Source organism: Lepus europaeus, unplaced genomic scaffold (genome assembly GCF_033115175.1).
Source record: "Lepus europaeus isolate LE1 unplaced genomic scaffold, mLepTim1.pri SCAFFOLD_633, whole genome shotgun sequence".
Taxonomy (NCBI): domain Eukaryota; kingdom Metazoa; phylum Chordata; class Mammalia; order Lagomorpha; family Leporidae; genus Lepus; species Lepus europaeus.
In genome coordinates, this window is record NW_026909511.1 from 14,029 (window position 1) to 23,351 (window position 9,323).

Consider the following 9,323-nt stretch of genomic DNA (forward strand, 5'->3'; position numbering starts at 1 on the left):
CACCTCTTCCAATCAGTAGATTTGTCACTATCACTTGCAAAATTGTAAAGATATAAATATAGCCACTTAGAAAAGCAAATATACCAGAGAAAGGTGAAGATTGTGATTTGGCAAAATTCTTGAATGGAGCTTGGCAACAGACAGTCTTTGCCACTCCTTTAGTGTGTTCTCACAGTAGCATATGTAGCTACTTTTCCTATATTTTTGCATAGATTTGGATTAAATAAGAGTATGTTATAAGAGGACTTCTTCCTTCTGATATTCACATTGAGTAGCCCCTAGACAAAGCTCTAAGGAAATGTTCAGAATGCCTGTGTGTTAGTCTTGGAGAGTGAACCAGACAAGAGAAATCCTTCTCTGTTTCTCATTCTCTCTTTCTGCCTTCAAAGAAAATGGAGAAAAATAGGGTCTTTGAGGGGTGGGCATTTGACACAGTGGATAATATGTCATTTGAGATCCAACTTCCCATATCACAGTGCCTGCGTTTGAGTGCAGGCCCAACCCCTGGTTCAACTTCCTACTAATGTGCATGCTAAAAGGTAGCAGGTGATAGGTAGTTGGATCCTTGCCAAGCATTTGGAAGACCCAGGTTGAGTTCCTGGTTCCAAGCTTTGGCACAGGCCAGTTCTGGCTGTTGCAGGCACAGGTGAAATAAGCTGATGGGTAGGAGGCTCTTTGTAGAAAACCTGAACATGAATTTTGAGTCTTTTTTTTTTTTCCATAGGCCAAAGATATTCATTACAAATACACAAAATGCAATTTCCATGCAAAGGTGTATTTACATGAAAACAGTTCTCTTCTTTGTTTCTATCTATAGAACTACTTTAAGCATTGTTTATAAAGCTGATCAGGTATAGACAGCTTTCTTCAATTTTTGTTTGTCTCAGAATATCTATCTCTTCATTTATGAAATATAGCTAAGCTGGTTAAAGTATTCTGATAGACTTTTTTTTTCAGAACTTGACTATATCTTTCTGTTTTCTCCTGGCCTGTATTGTTTCTGTTGAAACCACAGTTACTCTTCTAATGAGGTTTCTAGTAAAGGTCACTTGATAATTTTCTCTTGCAGATTTTAATATTCTTTGTGTTGTACTTCAGAGAGTTTGACAGAATATGTCATGGTGAAGATCTTTTCTAGTCATGTCTATTTGAGGTTCTGTGGGCCTTCTATCCTAGGATGTCCATATCTTTCTCTAGATATGGAAGGAACCTGGGATGTTTTCAGCCATTATTTCAATGAGTAGGTTTTCTAGTCCATTAATCCTCTGTTCTCTCTCAGGGATTCCCATAACTTGGATATTTATTTGTTTGGTAGTTTCCCAATGGTCTCATAGACTGTCTTCATTTTATTTGTCTTTTTACTTTTTTGTTTGTTTGTTTTGATGACTGAGATGATATTCTAAATGACCTGTATTCAAATTCAGATATTCTTTCTTCTGTTTGATCAAGTCTGTTGTTGAGGCTTTCAACTGTATTTTTTTATTTTGTTTTACTTTTATTAGATAAATATAAATTTCCAAAGTATAACTTTTGGATTATAGCGGTTTTTTTCCCCCTGTAATCACCCTCCCACCTACAATCATCCCATATCCCACTCCCTCTCCCATCCCATTCTTCATCAAGATTCATTTTCAATTATCTTTATATACAGAAGATCAATTTAGTATGTACTAAGTAAAGATTTCAATATCAACTGTATTTTTCATTTGATCTGGTGAGTTCATCCCCAAGATTTGTTTGGTTCCTCTTTAGAATGTCTATTTCCTTCCTGAATATCTCATTGATTTTGTGCATTGTTTTCTGATTTTGTTTAGCTATTTATCTGTGTCCAGTTGTATCTCTTTGACCATCATATAATCATTCTTTTGAATACTTTTCCAGGCATTTCATCAATCTCTCTTCTTTGGGACCTAATACAAGAATGGTATTTTGTTCCAGACTTACATGTACACACAGACATAAATGTGTCTTTGAGCATTTCAAATAATTAATGTGAAAATATAATTAAAATGTAATGTACACTTTATATGGAATTTTTGAAATAAATTTGTGTACATAGCTATATTTATACACATGTTAATATATATACATGTTGATACTCAAACATCTGTCCAAAGCATGCATGTGCACACACAGACACAATATACACAGAAGCCATGAAAAGAAATAGAGGTCAAGATATATAATATTTACTGGGAGAAGTATCCTTAGCAACTTAGACTCTATTTGACATAATCTAAATCTTTTCACAATAAGATCTGTAAATAACTTCAATTTTATATATATATATATATATATATATATATATATATATATATATGGGTGGGTGTGTGTGTTTAGATCAAATTAAGAAAGTCATAGCCGGCTCCATGGCTCAACAGGCTAATCCTCCGCCTTGCGGCGCCTAAACACCGGGTTCTAGTCCCGGTCGGGTGCCAGATTCTGTCCCAGTTGCCCCTCTTCCAGGCCAGCTCTCTGCTGTGGCCAGGGAGTGCAGATGGAGGATGGCCCAGGTCCTTGGGCCCTGCACCGCTTGGGAGACCAGGATAAGCACCTGGCTCCTGCCATCAGATCAGCACGGTGCGCTGGCTGCAGCATGCCGGCCGCGGTGGCCATTGGAGGGTGAACCAATGGCAAAAGGAAGACCTTCCTCTCTGTCTCTCTCTCTCACTGTCCACTCTGCCTGTCAAAGAAAAAATTTCTCTCTCTCTCTCTCTCTCTGCCTCTCTCTCTGTAACTCTGCTTTTGAAATAAATAAATAAATCCTTAAAAACAAGCAAAATGTGTGCAATCAGTTTCCCAAACTTACATAAACATTTGAAAAGTCAGGTAAGTATTAACGATAAGAGAATTTCAATCTCATGTCTGTTACTTCTATTTTGTAATAGTAGGAAAGTTAGTCACCCTCTCTGAGGCTAATTGCTTTCATCTATCAAATGGAGATAATCCTATAGATTTCATAAGAGTATTATGAGACTTAAGGAATTATTATATGTAAAGTATTTGAATAACACATGAAACATAAGTGCTATTATTTTGTATTAATAATTTCAGACGACCGTTCCATTAGAAACCTTTCAGAGATGCTGGCTTAATCATAACTGAATATGACTGAAGAATAATGAGAAGAGTAGATTCTGATGTGTTCATTTGAACAGGTTTTGCCAAAGGAATTTCTTGTAAAATTTAAGAACCATTAATTTCATTTTTGAAATTTGTGAGCACATGTGATGTCTGAAACTTAATCTGAAGACAAATTATCAATGCAGAAAAGGTTGAAAAGCCAGAATATAAAAATGATGCTAATATGGATCTCCAAACACTTCTATTATCACCAGGCAGACCAATAATAATATCTAAAATCTATTTCTAGACACCTTTGAAGTGTCAGATAATTTAATTAATACAAATTAAGTTTGGGATTAAAATGTTCACTCAAGAAGTATTGTTTTCTCAATTATTGCATTGATTTCATAATGCTCAAGGAAAACCAGAACAGAATATTACAAAGCATTACAAAATCTGTATTTGTTTTAGAGATTTCTTTGTTTATTAATTTATTTTTTTGACAGGCAGAGTTAGACAGTGAGAGAGAGAGACGGAGAAAAAGGTCTTCCTTTTTCCGTTGGTTCACCCCCCAAATGGCCGCTACAGCTGGCGCGCTGCAGCAATCCGAAGCCAGGAGCCAGGAGCCAGGTGCTTCCACCTGGTCTCCCATGTGGGTGCAGGACCCAAGTACTTGGGCCATCCTCCTCTGCCTTCCCTGGCCACGGCAGAGAGCTGGACTGGAAGAGGAGCAGCCGGGACGGAACTGGCGCCCCAACCGGGACTAGAACCCAGGGTACCAGTGCCGCAGGTGGAGGATTAGCCTAGTGAGCCATGGCGCCAGCTGATTTCTTTGTTTGTTTGAAAAGGTTACAGAGAGGAGAAATAGAGAGTGCTTCCATCCCCTGGCTATCTCCCCAAGTGGGCCCAAGGACCAGGGTCGGGCAAGGCTGAAGCTAGCAGCCAGGAGCTTCTTCTAGGTTTCCCATGTGGGTAAAGGGATTAAAGGACTTTTATACAGTGAACTCAGAGAAAAATTGAAAAAGTTATCAATTAACACCACTGTATTAAAGTCCCTTTAAATGTAAATAAGCTAATACAACAACTAAAGGATAGGGTCAGATAGAAAAATGATCACAAATAATTTCCAACCAAAAAGTGTTTGCAAGAAACCTACTTTAGTATAAAGACACAAGTGGAACAAAAATGAGAGAATAGAGGAAGCTATTTCGTGCTAACACTAATTTTGAAAAAGCAAGAATGGCCGTATTAATTTCAGAAAAGGCAGAGCTCAAAGTAAGGAAATTGTCATTTGTAACAAGGGCCATTAAGTAATGATAAAGGAATGATTTTTGCAGGAAAACATAACAATCCTTTGACCAGACACCTCAACCTGAAGATATACAGACAGTCCTGAAGCATATCAAAACATGCTCACAGTCATACATTGGTAGAGAATTGCAAATTAACACGATAAGATACTAAAAAATGCCTATTAGAAAGGCTAAAATCCCTGAAATATACCAAAATACTGAAATATATCAATATACTGAAAATACCAAATACTGGCAAGGATGTGGAGCAGTGGGAACCCTCATTCATTGCTGGTGGGAATGCAAAATAATGCAGCCACTTTCTAAAATAGTTTGACAGTTTCTTGCAAAGCCAAACATAGTCTCACTATACGACCCTGCACCTGCACCCTTAAGTATTTACTCAATTGGCTTGAAAGTTATGTCCACATGGAAACTTACATACAGACAGATATTTCTAGCAACTTTATTCGTAATTATTAAGAATTGGAAGCAACCAACATATCCTTTGATAGAGGAGTGTATAAACAAACCAGCATGTACATAAAATGGCATATTTATCAGCACTAAAAATCATTGAACCATGTAGCCATGACAAAACATGTTGAAACCTTGAATGCATATGGTTAAGATAAAGAAGCCAATATGAAAAGGCTACTTACTATATGATTGTAGCTATATGAAATTCTAGAAAGGTATAGAGACAGGAAAAATGATCAGTAGTTGCTAGGCATTGGTGGATGAGTAGAGGAATGAATAGGTAGGAGGCAGGGAAGGTTTAGGGCAGGGAAATTTATGCTGTAATGATGGACAATGACACCATGCATTTAGCAAAACACATAGAACTGTGCAATACAATAAATTGACCCCAACTATGGGTTTTATTTGGTATATTAGCAAGTGTACCACAAGAATATAAGGTGTTAGGAATAGAAGAAACTGTCTGAGACAGAATGAGTATAATCAGTATATAGAAACTTTCAGTACTTTAATTTTTCCACAAATAAATTTTCTCTAAAAAATAAGGTATACTAGAAACAAAGTACAAAGAAAAATAATCATTCTGCTCTCATGCTCTCTCTTCAGTTTATAAAATCTTATAGTTTAGGTAGATGCTTACCTACGTTACTGGTTTCAGGCTAACCAAATGGCCACCAGGGACTAATTTTTGCCATTCAACTGTAATTGTTCCAGCATTTTCCCCACCCCTTTATTTGTAACCTTACATCAACTTTTATCCAGATGGATTTCCCCATCCCTACACTGTCATTTCCCTCTCATTTCCCAAATTTATCTGACATTGACCAGAACGAGACAGAGAACAGAATGTGGGGAAGGATTCTTAACCATCACATTGGTGCTTCCCCTTGCTTCCTTCTATTTCTAGTAAATAATTACATTCACAAGGACACACACACACACACATACACAAGCACATATGGACACACACACCCTCACATACACACACAAGCATATTTTGAGGCAGGCTTACAGGTCTCGCTGTCATGATCCTAAACTGTGGCTTTAGTTCCCATCATGTGTCCCTAGGCTTTCGCATGTATGACTTATTCTTTGTTCCCTGAAACTCCTGTCTGGAAAGAGCATCATTTCTTCCAAATTGTCTGATGGTATTTTTGGTTTTTCGTTTGTTTTCACAGGGATGATAATCCGTTGACAGACATTTTGGTTGTCCCTAGCCAGAATGTCAATAATAGGTGAGTTTGTTTTCTGTTGTCTGCATGGGAAACCATTTTGGAGTCGTTATGACAGCACACAGTTAATTGACAGCCTGTCAGTGTCTGTGTGTAACCTGTTTGTGTTTTCTACCTAGATGTAAAAAAGTGGGCCAGGTCAGAAAATATGTACTCATGATATGTTTGTGTACTTTAGAAACCTGAGCCTATCACAATTCAGAACCCAGGCAGCTATCAGAATACCTGTGTGTGAGATGCACAGTGACACAAGGGAGAAGAGAACCCATTTTGGAAGCAAACACTTGGTAGATGTAGGCAGGGAAAACAGGAGGTTTCAGTGAAAAGAAAGGAGCTAATATTCCCAGGATCAATCCCTCATGCTCCAGGGCACTGCCACCATGTGAGGCTAATCCACTCAGCCCAAACCCACTATCACATTGGGTGGAACTCTTGCTTCTAGCTTGCAGTGATTCAACCCTATCTATGGAGCAGGAAAGGCAACCATGATGGGTTTAATCAAGGAGATGGTGAGAGGGAGGCTGTTAAAGCTGGAAATCAGTTGGGACAAGAGGTATAGGTACCCAGAACTTGAAGAGGTCTAGGAGGTAGTTACAGAGAGTGGCTGTACTATGGGTATCAAAAGAAAGTTAGAAGGAGTAAGTCCTACAGTTCCACTGCACAGTGGGCTGACAATAGCCTATTACATATTTTACAAAGAACTGGAAGAGAGAATCTCAGCATCTCCAAACATAATGAAAGAATAATGAGATGAAAATGCTAATTACCCTGATTTGGTCAGTGTATGCTGTGTACATGTGTTTTAATATCATTAAACCCATAGATAATGAAATTGTTACAGTTAATAACATTTTCAAAAAGTCTTGAGGCATGAATATTTATTTTATAGGCCTAAGAGTTTAATTTCCACTGTATAAAACTTTTTTACTTTGGACAAAAAGGAGTGAGCCTATTAGCACATCAGCTCACATTGTGAGTTACAAGGCTAAGGATATAAATAATCAAATTCATTGTATAACAAAAAGGAATTGAGGAGGAATCCTGTTTGCAATAAGGAAAAGGTAAAATTGAGCACAGAGAAGAGGAGCCCTAAGCACAGAAAAATAACCTAGACCCTAGAAATGTCCCAAAGCCTCAAGATACCCATAACCCATGCCAGACACACTTCCACAAACTTTTAGAAGGACCCTCAAACATATGAGTAAAAATCCATTTGTATCTAGAATAACTGTACTGATTTCATCTGAAATTTTTAAATAACTGTGACTTTTTAGGTTTAACCAATTTAAAATTATAGATCAATTATAACTAATTTGAATAAAAAATGAAGTTCATGAATTCACGTGGTGTTTGATTATGTACAATTTAACCCGCAGCCCTGCTCTAAATGAAGCAGCATCCACTCATGGCGGAGTCGAAAATGAAAGGTCAGATACCTACTTCTATACAGATATACACACATATGTCTAAATACATATTAAATGTAGATTTCCTTCAAAACTGTTTCTAAAGCAGTGCCAGCTTTTGTTTGTAACTTTTTTTCTTTTTTGCATCCAGTTCTATAAAAGAGGAACAGGTCAGAAGAAACAGACTTCTTCCCATTTTGATAACTAGTTCCAAAATTCTTGGAAAACTATCAGATCATTTGTGCATGCGACTGAAGTAGAGTGGGCAGTGTTCATTTGCTAGAGCTAATGTAACAACATATGACAAACTGAGTGTCTTAAACAAATTTATTATATAACAGACCTAGGGGTTAGAACTGGAAAATGAACTACTGCACATAGCCTTTTTTGAGGTCAGTAACAATGTATCTGTTCTATGCCTCTCTCTCCTAGCTATTGTCAATTGCTGTCCATCTATGGTATTCCTTGGCACTTAGAGAGTCCTTACCCAGGTCTCTGCTCACATATGTACATGGCATGCTTTCTGTTTGTGCCTGCATTCACATTTTTTCTTTTTATAAGGACACCAGTCTTATTGGATTAGGAGCTCACTCTATGCCAATAGAACCTCGTCTTAACTGCTTAGTTTCCAGTGAGCCTATTAGCACATCAGCTCACATTGTGAGTTACAAGGCTAAGGATATAAATAATCAAATTTGGGGGACAATATTCATCATATAACAAAAAGGAATTGAGAAGGAATCCTGTTTGCAATAAGGAAAAGGTAAAATTGAGCACAGAGAAGAGGAGCCCTAAGCACAGAAAAAGAAAACTAACAGACCCTAGAAATGTCCCCAAAGCCTCAAGACACCCATAACCCATGCCAGACACACTATTGGATGAATGAACCCCTGACTCAGGTCTGCAGCTACCTGACCATATCTCATGGACAAGAACCACAAACATGGGTGAAAGTAAGGAAGTAAGGAGGTGAAGGTGAGACTTGAGAATCAAGAATTTAGGTGAGGTGAGAGGGATGTGTCCCTACAAATTGAAGTTGAGTTGAATGAAGTGGCACCACAAAGGGCTATCCCTCTCTGTGACTAAGTTAATAATAGTTTTAATTATATCTAGAGCATTACTAAGCTCATATCACTAAGAAGTTTATACCTGAAATATGAAGTTGTGTTCCTAATAACATCAACACTGGGTTTAAGTAGTGACTAAAGACCACCTAGTTTATGAGTACCTATAGCTCTCTGATCCAACAAAGTAAGTTTATAATCTACTAGGTCACACATGAATGAATCAACATCATTAATAAATAAAAATAAAATTATTTTGCACTAAAGTAACTTAACGTTCTTATTTAATTTCCACAAACTTTTGGAAAGACCCTCAAACATATGAGTAAAAATCCATTTGTATCTAGAATAACTGTACTGATTTCATCTGAAAAACTTAGCTTAAAATCAGCATCCTTTCTGATTGTGTACTTTTGCTTTATAATCTCCTAGCCCAAACCAGGGTAAACTGCACTCTGTCACTGTGGAAGACCCTAATGAATGGTGAGTTCGAACAAATTTTTTAAAAGAATTATTCTTATTCATGTGAAAGTATTACAGAGAGGTAGGTAGGTAGATAGAGAGAGAGAGAGAAACAGAGAGAGACAAAGAGAGAAAGCGAGGCCTTGCAAATGCTGGTCCACTTCCCAAATGGCTGCAATGGCTGGAACTGGGCCAGTATGAACTATAGAGCCAGGAGCTTCCTCTAGGTTTCCCATGTGGGTGCAGGAGTCCTCTGCTGCCCTCTTAGGTGCACCAGCAGAAAGCTGGATCAGAAGTGGAGCAGCTAGGCCGCAACCAGCG

The 9,323-nt window shown here is 37.7% G+C and overlaps 1 long non-coding RNA gene across 1 annotated transcript; it reads left to right on the forward strand.

Moving 5' to 3' along the window:
• Positions 1–6,016: 6,016 nt before the first annotated feature.
• LOC133755620 (uncharacterized) lies at positions 6,017–9,023 on the forward strand. Its single transcript, XR_009865428.1, has 3 exons — positions 6,017–6,073; positions 7,447–7,497; positions 8,973–9,023. It is a non-coding gene; the product is annotated as an uncharacterized LOC133755620 (long non-coding RNA).
• Positions 9,024–9,323: the final 300 nt, after the last annotated feature.